Below are 14,056 nucleotides of genomic sequence, written 5' to 3'. Positions count from 1 at the left end.
ACTTACACACAGCATTGCCATTTGCTCTAACAAAGCCACTGCCATCCATCCCAAAAGAATAGAAAGCAGGAACTCAGGGAGGTATGTGCACACCTGTGCTCACAGCAGTGTGATTCACAGCAGCCAAAAGGCAAAAATCCACCGAGGGGTCCACCATCAGATGAAAAGATAAACACTGTGTGATCCATCCGCACAGCAGAATAGGACTCAGACTTAAGAAGGGAGGGAGGCTGGGCGACGTGGCTCACGCCTGTAATCCCAACACTCTAGGAGGTCACGGTGGGTGGAGACTCTGTCTCGAAAAAATAAATACATGCAAATAAAGAGAAATTACAAAGGAAGTGAGAATATATCGTGAGTGACTCTAATAACTAAGAACTGAAAGCGTTCTCAGCTGCTGATAGCATTACTACCAACCAGTTCAGTGATGTTCCTTTTCCCACCTGGGAAGACCTGCACTTGTTCCCCGGGGCTCACCTTTCTGTACACCAGACAAGCGATGGCTGACTGCAGCCTCATCTGCAGCACCGTGAGCCGGTACGTGTTCTGCTGCTTAAACAGCGTTTGCAGGCAGGCCGAGAGGAACATCAGCACCGCGAGGAGGTAGCCCTTCCAGGCCGGAGGCTTGGGATCACCAATAAACTCCAGGAAAAGGCTTGCAGGGGAAAGGGAAAGAAGGTACAGCTGGTGAGAGGAGGTGCCCATGTGTGCTGCCTTAGCCCAATGCAGGCCAGGTGCGGGGGATCAGTCGACGTGGTTGGCTTTTTCACAATCATGATCTCGGTTATTTCCCCCACAGTCCATGCTTCTTTTCAATCTGACTGCAGCTTCTCAAAATCAAGAGATGGCGTTTATCTTACCCCTTGTTATGGGCTAAACTGTGTCCTCACAAAATTTGTATGTCGAAGCCCCAACCCCCAGTATCTCTGAAGGTGACTGTATTTGGAAATAGGGCCTTTAAAGAGACAATAAAGTTAAAATGAGGTCATTAGGCTGGGCTCTTATCTAATCTGACTGAGGTCCGTATAAGAGGAGAAAACGTAGACACACAGGGAGATACCAGGCTGGACACACAGGAAAGACCGTACGAGGACACACGGAGGAGGTGGCCAATTGCACGCCAAAGGCAGAGGCCTCAGATGGAACCAACTTGTGGATACCTGATCTGGAACTTCCAGCCTCCAGAATCATGAGAAAAATACATTTCTGTTGTTGAAGCTACTCAGTCTGTGATGCAGACTGAGCAGCTGAGCAGACACCACTTGAATCTGGGCTGGCCACAAAACCACCTTTGACCAACAGAGTAGAGTGGAGGTAAAGCTATGCCAGCTGTGAGCCTCAAGAGACAATGTGGCTTTTGGCCTATTGCTTGGAAGCCCCCGAAGCAGCCACATGAACAAGTCTGAGCTAGCTTTTTGGAGGATGGGAACCCACATGAAACAGAAAGCCATCCCAGATTCAGACACACAACTGCAGGCACATGAGGAAACCCAGCCAAGAAAAGAAGCACCACCCAGCTGAGCCCAGTCCACGTTACTGACCCGCATTACCGGGAACAAAATAAATGAATGCTTATAATTTTAAGCCACTCATTTCTGGAGCATTTTACAACAAAAGCTAATTGATGCAGTCAGGTAAGAGCTTGCTTATTTGCCCTTCTGGGGCACAGTCACTTTCTCATTAATCATTTCCCTTTTTCAGTATCCTTCTCACCCACCCTCCAGTGTCCTCAGCACCAGATCTATAGGCAGAGGCATGAGAGCTGAAGCCCTCTGACTCTGAAGGGATGCCATTAAGAGACCACCAGCCTTAGCAGAGCTCCTGAAGTCTGGACTCACCTAAGCAGCTTGGGGACAGTGAACCTGAAAACATCACTGATGAAGACGCTGTGGGTCCCAGGAGGAAGGTAGAACGGAACACCTGCCAGATGGCCCTCAGCAGTGGGCCCCACTGCCTCCCTTCTTGACATAGGAACGGCTCAGTCTCTGGAGCCTCCATGCCACTGACTCCTTTCCTTTAAAACACTATTGCCTTGGTGTGCCTTAGAGGAAGGGAGAGGCTGGCTCTGGGTCCCATTTTATACTCAGCCACCAGCCACAGGACCAGGCATTAAAAGCTTGTTTTCCTAACAATGGGCATGCGTGGATGTGGATCCAGCCTGGCTCTCACCTGTGCCTCCTTATCACCCTGAGCACCCATTTAAGAGGCAGGCACAGGAGTTGTGGGGGAAGGGCAGGAGGGCAGCCCTGAGGACTCTTAGATGGCCATGGGAAAACACACACGTTGAGCACCTACTACGTGCCAGACACTTCCCAGTCATCCTAAGACCCCCGGCAAGCCAAATGTTGTTCCCATTTCACAGATGAGAAAACTGAAGCTCAGAGAAGTGAACTTGTCCAAGAGCACACAGCTGAGAAGTAAAAGCTGGAATTCAATTCCATCTCTCTGCCTCCAGAGCCCAGGCACTTTTCTTTTTTTTTAAGACGAAGTCTCACTCTGTCACCCAGGCGGCAGTGCAGTGGTGTGATCTCGGCTCACTGCAACCTCTGCTTCCTGGATTCAAGTGATTCTCTCACCTCAGCCTCCCAAGTAGCTGGGATTACAGGCAAATGCCGCCCAGCTAATTTTTGTATGTTTAGGAGATGGGGTTTCCCCATGTTGGCCAGGCTGGTTTTGAACTCCTACCTCAGGTGATCCACCAGCCTCAGCCTCCCGAAGTGCTGAAATTACAGGCCTGAGCCCCTGCACCCAGCCTCTCATGTACTTTTCAATCTATCATGTTGTCAACCTGGAGGAAGAACAGCACCCCCTCTTCCACATGCACAACCAGCCAGCCCTTAGGTGGTTTTGAATCGGTGGAGAATCACAGCTGATATGCATGGGGCCTGGTGCTCTGGCAATGGGTGAAAGCACAGACAGATGCTCAGGCTGCCTCAAACTCATAAGATCCCCAGGCTTTGGCCATAACCACGGGCCACAGAGAAGAGCTAAAGTGAGGAACAGAGAGGAGGTGGTAGGGGGAGGCCCAAGGGCCCCTCCAGGGCAGGTCAGAAGCCCTGGGCCACAATGGAGAGCCTGGGGTAATGCAGCTGTTGACAGCTGGTCACTGTGTGGTCTTGGGTAGGTAGGCTGCTTCCTTCTGTGTGTGTGAGAGGATGGGTGTGGTCCCCCCTCTGAGTCCCTTGTGTACCTCTGAAAACCTGTAAGGTTATCAGTAATTGCTTGCTTGCTTGCTTGCTCTTTTGAGACAAAGTTTCACTCTTCTTGCTCAGGCAGGAGTGCAGTGGCATGATCTAAGCTCACTGCAACCTCCATCTCTCGGGTTCCAGCGATTCCCCTGCCTCAGCCTCCCAAGTAGCTGGGACACACCCACAAGCCCGACTAATTTTTGTACTTTTAGTAATGATGGGGTTTCAACACGTTGGCCAAGCTAATCTTAAACTCCTGACCGCAGGTGGTCCACCTGCCTTGGCCTCCCAAAGTACTGGGATTAAGGGTGTGAGCCAACATGCCTGGCCACTTATCAGTAATTTCAATCTCCATTACAAATCTCTTACCCAGGGCCACGTGCAGACATCGGCTCCTTACATGAAGGAGCTCACTGACTTCCCTGGACCCCGTTGCCAGGTGGGTATTATTAGACTCTCCATTTTACAGAAGGGGAAGGAAGCTGAGGCTCTGAGAGGTGGCAATAGCAGCCCGAGGTCACACAGCAAGAGCAGAGCAGGGATTGCAGCCTCAATCTTGACTTATGGTTCCTAGAGTGTGTCTTGTGCACTAAGGACCCCCAACCCCACAATAATAATAATAATAAAAGAAGCATAACAAAAATCCCCTTGTGAGCTCAGGCGTCAAGACCCTTGCCGGCCATGATCTTTGTCCCTCATTGCTGACCTGATCTGGTGTTTGATTTGGCATCTATGGAGGGTTGTGGCTCAGCTATCTTACTGAATGGGCATGGCCTGCTGCTCACAGGTATTTTGGCACTTGGGTCTCAAAGCCAAGAAGATGCCCCTTCCATGCAGAGAGCATCCTTGACCACCCTTTCTGTCTGACCCCACCGTTTCATTCATTGCCTTCACAGCCTTGCCCATGGCGCCAACCCTCACTTTGTCTTGTTAGAGCCCCAGGTGGGTAGACTTTGCCTGAGCTTTTTACCAAGATGTCCCTAGTATCGAGTCCAGCATCTGTACACAGTACGAGCTCAATAAACACTTATCAAATGAATGGGAAAAACAGACTGAGTGATATGTATAAAAGGGCCTAACGAGAGTGCCCAGCACATCTATACTAGATGTACATCTCTGTAGCCTGTACATCTATACTAGATGTACATCTCTGTACGCTGTACATCTAGACTAGATGGACATCTCTGGACGCTGTACATCTAGACTAGATGGACATCTCTGGACGCTGTACATCTAGACTAGATGGACGCTGTACATCTATACTACATGGACATCTCTGGACGCTGTACATCTAGACTAGATGGACGCCGTACATCTAGACCGGATGGACATCTCTGGACGCTGTACATCTCGACTAGATGGACGCCGTACATCTAGACCGGATGGACATCTCTGGACGCTGTACATCTCGACTAGATGGACGCCGTACATCTAGACCGGGTGGACATCTCTGGACGCTGTACATCTCGACTAGATGGACGCCGCACATCTAGACCGGATGGACATCTCTGGACGCTGTACATCTCGACTAGATGGACGCCGCACATCTAGACCGGATGGACATCTCTGGACGCTGTACATCTCGACTAGATGGACGCCGCACATCTAGACCGGATGGACATCTCTGGACGCTGTACATCTCGACTAGATGGACGCCGCACATCTAGAACGGATGGACATCTCTGGACGCTGTACATCTCGACTAGATGGACGCCGCACATCTAGACCGGATGGACATCTCTGGACGCTGTACATCTCGACTAGATGGACGCCGCACATCTAGACCGGATGGACATCTCTGGACGCTGTACATCTCGACTAGATGGACGCCGCACATCTAGACCGGATGGACATCTCTGGACGCTGTACATCTCGACTAGATGGACGCCGCACATGTAGACCGGATGGACATCTCTGGACGCTGTACATCTCGACTAGATGGACGCCGCACATCTAGAACGGATGGACATCTCTGGACGCTGTACATCTCGACTAGATGGACGCCGTACATCTAGAACGGATGGACATCTCTGGACGCTGTACATCTCGACTAGATGGACGCCGTACATCTAGACCGGATGGACATCTCTGGACGCTGTACATCTCGACTAGATGGACATCTCTGGACGCTGTACATCTCGACTAGCTGGACGCTGTACATCTAGACTAGATGGACATCTCCGGACGCTGTACATCTAGACTAGATGGACGCTGTACATCTCCGGACGCTGTACATCTAGACTAGATGGACGCTGTACATCTACACTAGATGGACATCTCCGGACGCTGTACAACTAGACTAGATGGACGCTGTACATCTACACTAGATGGACATCTCCGGACGCTGTACATCTAGACTAGATGGACGCTGTACATCTACACTAGATGGACATCTCCAGACGCTGTACATCAAGACTAGATGGACGCTGTACATCTACACTAGATGGACATCTCCGGACGCTGTACATCTAGACTAGATGGACGCTGTACATCTACACTAGATGGACATCTCTGGACGCTGTACATCCAGACTAGATGTACATATCTGTACGCTGTACATCTAGACTTGATGGACGCTGTACATCTAGACTAGATGTACATCTCTGTACACTGTACATCTAGACTAGATGGACGCTGTACATCTAGACTAGATGTACATCTCTGTACGCTGTACATCTAGACTAGATGGACGCTGTACATCTAGACTAGATGTACATCTCTGGACGCTGTACATCTAGACTAGATGGACGCTGTACATCTAAACTAGATGTACATCTCTGTACGCTGTACATCTAGACTAGATGTACATCTCTGTACGCTGTACATCTAGACTAGATGTACATCTCTGTACGCTGTACATCTAGACTAGATGGACGCTGTACATCTAGACTAGATGTACATCTCTGTACGCTGTACATCTAGACTGGATGTACATCTCTGTACGCTGCACATCTAGACTAGATGTACGCTGTACATCTCGACTAGATGTACATCTCTGTACGCTGCACATCTTGACTAGATGTACATCTCTGTACGCTGCACATCTAGACTAGATGGACGCTGTACATCTCGACTAGATGTACATCTCTGTACGCTGCACATCTAGACTAGATGGACGCTGTACATCTCGACTAGTTGTACATCTCTGTATGCTGTGCATCTCGACTAGATGTACATCTCTGTACGCTGTACATCTCGACCAGATGGACGCTGTACATCTAGACTAGATGGACATCTCTGGACGCTGTACATGTCGATCAGATGGACGCTGTACATCTAGACTGGATGGACATCTCTGGACGCTGTACATCTCGACCAGATGGACGCTGTACATCTAGACTAGATGGACATCTCTGGACGCTGTACATGTCGATCAGATGGACGCTGTACATCTAGACTAGATGGACATCCCTGGACGCTGTACATCTCGACCAGATGGACGCTGTACATCTAGACTAGATGGACATCCCTGGACGCTGTACATCTCAACCAGATGGACGCTGTACATCTAGACTAGATGGACATCCCTGGACGCTGTACATCTAGACTAGATGGACGCTGTACATCTCTGTACGCTGTACATCTAGACTAGATGTATATCTCTGTACGCTGTACATCTAGACTAGATGTACGCTGTACATGTAGACTAGATGTACATCTCTGTACCTTGTACATCTAGACTAGATGTACGCTGTACATCTAGACTAGATGTACATCTCTGTACGCTGTACATCTAGACTAGATGTACGCTGTACATCTAGACTAGATGTACATCTCTGTACGCTGTACATCTAGACTAGATGTACGCTGTCCATCCAGACTAGATGTACGTCTCTGTACGCTGTACATCCAGACTAGATGTACATCTCTGTATGCTGTACATCCAGACTAGATGTACATCTCTGTACGCTGTACATCCAGACTAGATCTACGCTGTACATCCAGACTAGATGTACATCTCTGTACGCTGTACATCCAGACTAGATGTATGCTGTACATCCAGACTAGATGTACATCTCTGTACGCTGTACATCCAGACTGGATGTACGCTGTACATCCAGACTGGATGTACATCTCTGTACGCTGTACATCTGGACTAGATGTACGCTGTACATCCGGACTGGATGTACATCTCTGTACGCTGTACATCTGGACTAGATGTACGCTGTACATCTAGACTGGATGTACATCTCTGTACGCTGTACATCTGGACTAGATGTACTCTGTACATCTGGACTAGATGTACTCTGTACATCTAGACTGGATGTACATCTCTGTACGCTGTACATCTGGACTAGATGTACATCTCTGTACGCTGTACATCTAGTCGAGATGTACATCTCTGTACCTTGTACATCTCGACTAGATGTACGCTGTACATCTCGACTAGATGTACATCTCTGTACGCTGTACATCTCGACTAGATGTACATCTCTGTACGCTGTACATCTCGACTAGATGTACGCTGTACATCTCGACTAGATGTACATCTTTGTACGCTGTAGATCTCGACTAGATGTACATCTCTGCACGCTGTACATCTCGACTAGATGTACATCTCTCTACGCTGTACATCTCGACTAGATGTACATCTCTCTACGCTGTACATCTCGACTAGATGTACGCTGTACATCTCGACTAGATGTACATCTCTGTACGCTGTACATCCTGACTAGATGTACATCTCTCTACGCTGTACATCTAGACTAGATGTACATCTCTCTACGCTGTACATCTAGACTAGATGTACATCTCTCTACGCTGTACATCTAGACTAGATGTACATCTCTCTACGCTGTACATCTAGACTAGATGTACATCTCTCTACGCTGTACATCTAGACTAGATGTACATCTCTCTACGCTGTACATCTAGACTAGATGTACATCTCTGTACGCTGTACATCTATACTAGACCAGCCTGACCAATATGGTGAAATGCCGTCTCTACTAAAAATACAAAGAAAAATTAGCCAGGCGTGGAGGCATGTGCCTGCAGTCCCAGGTACATGGGAGGCTGAGGCAGAAGAAGTACTTGAACCGAGTAAGTGAAGGTTGCAGTGAGCCCAGATCATGTCACTGCACTCCAACCTGGGCAAAAGAGTGAGACTCCATCTCAAAAAAAAAAAAAAAAAAAAAAAAAAGGCTGGGCGTGGTGTCTCATGCCTGTAATCCCAGCACTTTGGGAGGCCAAGGCTGGCAGATCATGAGGCAAGGAGATTGAGACTATCCTAGCCAACATGATGAAACCCGTCTCTACTAAAAGTACAAAAATTAGCAAAAAAAAAATTAGCTGGTCATGGTGGTGCGCACCTATAATCTACTCATGAGGCTGAGGCAGAAGAATCTCTTCAACCCGGAGTCGGAGGTTGCAGTGAGCCAAGATCACGCCACTGCACTCCAGCCTGGGTGACAGAGCAAGATTCCGTCTCAAAACAAACAAAAAAAAGAAGCTAGAGATAAACGACAAAATTATATCCCTGCTACCCAGAAATGAACACTATTAACACTTCTGGTGTAATTCATCTGAATTTTTTCTTTAAAAACATTTAAAAATTTGAGATATAACTCAATTGTATAAAGTACACACATATTAAATGTACAACTTGAACTTTTACGTTTATACCTATATATCTGTATCTGCATGACCACATCCAAATCAAGATGTGGGCCATTATCCTCACCCCAGAGGTTTTCTTCATGCTCCTTTGCAGTCAGTGTCCAGCCTCCCGTAGGTAACAGCCATTCAGACTCGTATCCGTATAGATTAAATGTTGCCTGTTCCTTGAACTTCATTATAAAAGGGATGATACAGTGTGTACTCTTTTGCGTCTGGCTTCTTTCCCACAGCATTATATTTCTGAGATTTATCCTTGTGGCATTTTTCAGGAGTTTGCTCTTTTCATGGCTGTTTAGTATTCTGTCATTAGAATACACTATAATTTGTCCATTAAAGAACATTTAGGATGATTCAAATTTTGTCTATAATGAATAAAATTGCTATACACGTTCTTTATTTTTATTTTTTTGAGATGAAGTTTCGCTCTTGTTGCCCAGGCTGGAGTGCAATGGCATGATCTCAGCTCACCACGACCTCTGCATCCCAGGTTCAAGCGATTTTCCTGCCTCAGCCTCCTGAGTAGCTGGGATTACAGGCATGTGCCACCACTCCCAGCTAATTTTGTATTGTTAGTAGAGATGAGGTTTCTCCCTGTTGATCAGGCTGGTCTTGAACTCCCAACCTCAGGTGATCCACCTGCCTTGGCCTCCCAAAGTGCTGGGATTGTAGGTGTGAGCCACCGTGCCCAGCCTATAAACATTCTTGAACATTTTTCAGTGGGCATGTGAGCTCATTTCTCTTGGCTATACACCTAAAAATGGAATTGCAGGACTATAGGATAGGCTATCTTTTTTAATGCACCTGTGTGTGCACACGGATACACACACACAAATGTTTTGTTTTGCTTTGTTTTAGCAAAATGAGATCTACAATAAACATGCTTTTTTAAACTTGATTTTTTTCAGCTAATGGCCTCTACCTTTGTATTCCATTAATTTTTTTTTCTTATTTTGAGACAGGGTCTTGTTTTGTTGCCCAGGCTGGAGTGCAGTGGTGCGATCTTGGCTCACAGTAGCCTCACCCTTCTGGGCCCAGGCAGATCCTCTCACCTAAGCCTCCCTAGTAGCTGGGACTACAGGCACGTGGCACACTGCCTGGTTAGTTTTTCTTATTTATTATTTTTTGTAGAGATGGGGTTTTACCATGTTGCCTGGGCTGGTCTCAAACTCTTGGGCTCAAGCAATCCTCCCACCTTGGCCATCCAAAGTGTTGCGACTATAGGCATGAGCCAATGTGCCCGGCCAATTTTCATTTCCTCTAATCCTAGTCAATATTTAAATCTCCCTGGTTGGCTTCAAAAGGTCTTTTTTTTTTTTAGACAGAGTTTCGCTCTTGTTACCCAGGCTGGAGTGCAATGGCACGATCTCGGCTCACCGCAACCTCCGCCTCCTGGATTCAGGCAATTCTCCTGTCTCAGCCTCCTGAGTAGCTGGGATTACAGGCACATGCCACCATGCCCAGCTAATTTTTTGTATTTTTAGTAGAGACGGGGTTTCACCATGTTGACCAGGATGGTCTCGATCTCTTGACCTCGTGATCCACCCGCCTCAGCCTCCCAAAGTGCTGGGATTACAGGCTTGAGCCACCGCGCCCGGCCTGGAATTCCTGAGTTTAAGTGATCTTCCCACCTCAGCCTCCCAAAGTGCTGGGATTACATTTAGCCATGAACTTTTTTTTTTTTTTTCAAGATGGATTTTCACTCTTCTTGTCCAGGCTGGAATGCAATGGTGCAATCCCAGATCACTGCAGCCTCCACCTCCTGGGTCCAAATGATTCTCCTGCCTCAGCCTCCTAAGTAACTGGAATTACAGGCACGTGTCACCACACCCAGCTAACTTTTGTATTTTCAGTAGAGATAGGGTTTTTTCATGTTGGCCAGGCTGGTCTCGAGCTCCTGACCTCAGTTGATTTGCCCACCTTGGCCTCCCAAAGTGCTGGGGTTACAGGCGTGAGCCACCGCGCCAGGCCAAACATTTTGAAACCTACATAAAAGTTTCAAGAGTAATACAATGAACACATAAACCTTTCACTTAGATTCACTGGTTGTTAACATTATCCCACATTTGCTTTATCACTATGTAGGTGTTTGTTCTTGCTGAACTTTGTGAGAGTTAGTTGCCGACATTAACTTCCTTCCTAAAGACTTCATTCTGTATTTACTAAGGATGGGACATTTCTACAGAACCAGAAGATAATGATCACACTCAGGAAATCTAGCAGTGATAGCCCATTATCTAAGCTACATTTCCCCAACTGTCCCAATAATGTCCTTATGGCTTTTTTAAAAAATCTGGGCTCTGATAAAGCATCATGTATTGTATTTAGTTATGTCTCTCTAGTCTTAATTAAAGTTTCCCAATTTTTTTCTGCCATAACTTTGATATTTTTGAAGAATGCAGGCTAATCATCTTAGAGTTGTCCCTCAATTGATTTCCTTACAATTAGATTTAAGTTAAACATTCTTGGTAAGAATACCACATAGGTGACCTCGCAAGATGACTCACACCTGTAATCCCAGCACTTTGGAAGGCTGAAGTGGGCGGATCATCTGAGGTCAGGAGTTCGAGACCGGCATGTCCAACACGGTGAAACCCTGTCTCTACTAAAAATACAAAAAATCAGCCAGGTATGGTGGCATGCGCCTGTAATCCCAGCTACTTGGGAGGCCGAGAACGGAAAATTGCTTGAACTTGGGAGGCAAAGGTTGCAGTGAGTTATGATCACACTACTGCACCTCGACCTGGGTGACAGAGCTGGATTCCGTCTTAGAATTTTCAGTGCCTTACATTGGGGACATATGATATTGGTTCGTCCCATTTTTGGCATTCTTAAATTTGATCACTTGGTAAAGGCAACATCTGTGGCTTTTTTTTTTTTTTTTTTTTTTTTGACGGAGTCTTGCTTTGTTGCCCAGACTGGAGTGTAATGGTGTGATCTTGGCTCACTGCAACCTCTGTCTCCTGGGTTCAAGCAATTCTCCTGCCTCAGCTTCCTGAGTAGCTGGGATTACAGGCACACGCTACCATGCCTAGCTAACTTTTGTATTTTTAGTAGGAATGGGGTTTCACCATGCTGGCCAGGTTGGTCTTGAACTCCTCCTCAGGTGATTCACCCACCTCGGCCGCCCAAAGTGCTGGGATTACAGGTGTGAGCCACCACGCCCAGCCTGTGGCATTTTTTTCTTTTTTTAAATCACGGGGGATGTTACCTTGAAAGAAGGAGAGAAATGAGGAGACCAAAGAGCAGAGGCAGATGTGGAGGCTTCTATCTGTAATCCCATCACTTTGGGAGGCTGAGGTGGGAGGATTGCTTGAGCCCAGGAGTTTGAGACCAGCCTAGGCAACAGAGTGAAACTCCATCTCCACAAAAAAATTGTTTTAATTAGCCAGGCGTGGTGGCACATGCCTGAACTTCCAGCTAATTGGGAAGCTGAGAGGGGAAGATTGCTGGAGCCCAGGAGTTGGAGGCTGCAGTTAGCTGTGATCACACCACTGCACTCCAGTCTGGGCAACAGCGATGATACCCTGTCTCTAAAAAACAAACAAACACACACAAACAAAGAGGAGACGCCCAGAAAGGAAAAGCTGTGATAATTCATAGTTTTTTCTGGGGCCATGACTGCATGAGGTGACTAGGCAATTCCTGCTACTTGCTGCAAAGGCAGTGAGCCTTGGATCCAGTCTGAACCAAGCCAGTAGTAATAGAAAATCTTCCTCTTCTTCACTTTTCCTTTCCCAAGCCCCAGTCCTAAACTAAGGGCCAAGCTCCACCTGACTGAAAGCCAAATTAAAACCCCTTCCTCCCTTCCTCGTGCTCACCGTTGAGCCCCTGCTGCAGCCTCAGCGGTCGTCCCTGCCCTGTTCGGCTTGGGCTGTAATCTGCTAGGCTCCTGGTGTGGTCCCTGGAGCAAGGGAGGCTGCTGGGCATGAGTGGCAGCGTCCTGCAGGAGCTGCGTGGCAGGGAGGGCATCCATGGTGCAGCCAATAAGGACAACAGTCCAGATTCCGAGTATCTGCTTTACAACAGGCCAGGATTCAGAGGGCTGCCAGAACCACGTTTGGTTTGATGAGAAGCTGCATGACTCAGTGGTCATGGTCACCCGAGAGAGCGACAACAGCTTTCTGGTCAAGGTTGGCTTCCTGAAGATCCTGCGCAGGTATGAGATTACCTTCGCTCTGCTCCAGTGCACAGGCTGAGCAAGGACGTCCGCCAGGCACCTGTCCTCAGCCTGCACCCCAAGCTTCTCATCGTACCTGTCCATGAAGGTTATAGTATCAACTGCAAGTACTTGGCCACAAAGAGGGTATCCTCAAAGAGGGGAGGCTGCTAGCCTGGGAAGGTGGCGCTGGCACCACCTGTGCGGGAGATGCAAACCCAAGTCATGGGCCAACACCGCACGCGCCTGCTGCTGGATGGGGTCAAGTGCGTGGGCGCCGAGCTGGAATACCACTCGGAGCACAGGGACTGGCATGGCTTTGACTGTGGCCCAAGGCCCTGCCTGCCCTGGGCCACTTAGCTTTAAACCCGACCTTGTTCCCCCATACCCAACGTGCTGGGCGATGGTGTGGCTTCCTTGCCCTTCTCCAGGGTGAGTGTGGGGTGCAGTGGCCTTGCCCATGCGTCTCACCTCTGCCTTCATTCGAGCCACCACCCGCCTCTCCGCTTCCTCCTCTCTGTGTGCCTCAGACTCCTGCTGGAAGAAATGGGTTGAGCCCACAAGGAGGTTGTCTGAGAAAGGCGGGGAGCACCTGGCGTGAGTTCTCCCCACTCCCCACCCCAAGCCCTAGGGGCTTCAGCCAGGCTTGTGGAGAGGATGGAGCTGGCTCTGTGAGGTCGTGGCTGGATTACCCCTGCTGCCGCCTTGCCTCAGCCACCTCTCCTGCCTCTCGCCCTCGTTCCTACTGCTGTCCTCCATGAGTGGGAGGGAGGTACAGTCCCCAGCTCCCACCCCTCAGATCTGTGTTACTTGATTTTTAAGGGACTGGTTGGGATAGAACCCTAAAGAAATAAAACTTCCAGGGCTGGGCGCGGTGGCTCAAGCCTGTAATCCCAGCACTTTGGGAGGCCGAGGTGGGTGGATCACGAAGTCAAGAGATAGAGACCATCCTGGTCAACATGGTGAAACCCCGTCTCTACTTAAAATACAAAAAATTAGCTGGGCATGGTGGCGCGTGCCTGTAATCCCAGCTACTCAGGAGGCTGAGGCAGGAGAATTGCCTGAGCCCAGGAGGCGGAGGTTGCAGTGAGCC

The 14,056-nt window shown here is 48.4% G+C and overlaps 1 pseudogene; it reads left to right on the top strand.

Moving 5' to 3' along the window:
• The first annotated feature begins 499 nt into the window (after nt 1–499).
• Nucleotides 500–13,323, top strand: LOC101029563 (adipose-secreted signaling protein pseudogene; annotated as a pseudogene).
• The last annotated feature ends 733 nt before the right edge of the window (nt 13,324–14,056 follow it).

This window comes from Saimiri boliviensis, chromosome 7 (assembly GCF_048565385.1).
Source record: "Saimiri boliviensis isolate mSaiBol1 chromosome 7, mSaiBol1.pri, whole genome shotgun sequence".
NCBI classification, from domain to species: domain Eukaryota; kingdom Metazoa; phylum Chordata; class Mammalia; order Primates; family Cebidae; genus Saimiri; species Saimiri boliviensis.
Note: the sequence above shows the minus strand (reverse complement) of the source record. Positions and strands in the feature narration are given on the sequence as shown.